The following is a 786-nucleotide window of genomic DNA, read 5'->3' on the forward strand; positions in this document are numbered from 1 at the left end:
TGTTATTTTTTTTTTAATTATATTTCAAAACTACTTACATCAAATTATGTATCCCTTAAAATCATTCAATTTTTATTTGAAACATTGGCATCGATAGTTTCGTAAATATTCAAGCGGATTGATTTAAATAGGACACCCTATGTAGAAGATATTTTTGAGTTTAAAAGTTGAAAGTTTAAGAAAGTTTATGTATAGAAAATATGAATTATATTGCAATTTTCTTTTGCATAGGTACTTATATAGTACGAGTTTTCTAATTTCCAATTGATCGTTAATTTTTATGTCCCTAATTACTACGTAGTCTGTTGGATGTTGTATACCACAAAACTTTCTTCTTCCCATTTAAGAAAGTAGCTTGTATAATTAACATACATTGTACGATACCAACAAGTCGTGACTGTAATATTGAAAAACACAAGTGTCACTAATGTAACTTTCTCTTCAAAAGAAACAATGTTATTATCGCAAAGGAAAATTTAATTAGCAAGTTTTTAAGTAGGCGAACATTTTAACAATGACAGTATGTTATTAGAAATGTAAATAAAAATGTGAAATTGAGTTTGTTACAGTTACGTAGACACTGTAAAAAGAAGACGTCGTAGATTTCGTATTTATTCAAATGTAAACTTTGGTTATGTGCATTTTTTTTTGTAGATTAAATATTATATTATTTGGCATTTGTGTAAATATCTAAGGTTTTAAACGAATTAAAAAATTATGTTAAGTTAAATTATAATAGAAATATGTGTATTTGTGTTCATTTTGGTTTATATACTTTCATTTCAA

The 786-nt window shown here is 25.2% G+C and overlaps 1 protein-coding gene across 1 annotated transcript in view; it reads left to right on the forward strand.

Moving 5' to 3' along the window:
• The window catches only part of LOC108571996, a 2,841-nt gene that overhangs the window by 957 nt on the left and 1,098 nt on the right, over positions 1-786 (forward strand). The gene's annotated exons all lie outside the window — the stretch shown is intronic.

The sequence above is a fragment of the Habropoda laboriosa genome, unplaced genomic scaffold (assembly GCF_001263275.1).
Source record: "Habropoda laboriosa isolate 0110345459 unplaced genomic scaffold, ASM126327v1 scaffold67, whole genome shotgun sequence".
NCBI classification, from domain to species: Eukaryota; Metazoa; Arthropoda; class Insecta; order Hymenoptera; family Apidae; genus Habropoda; species Habropoda laboriosa.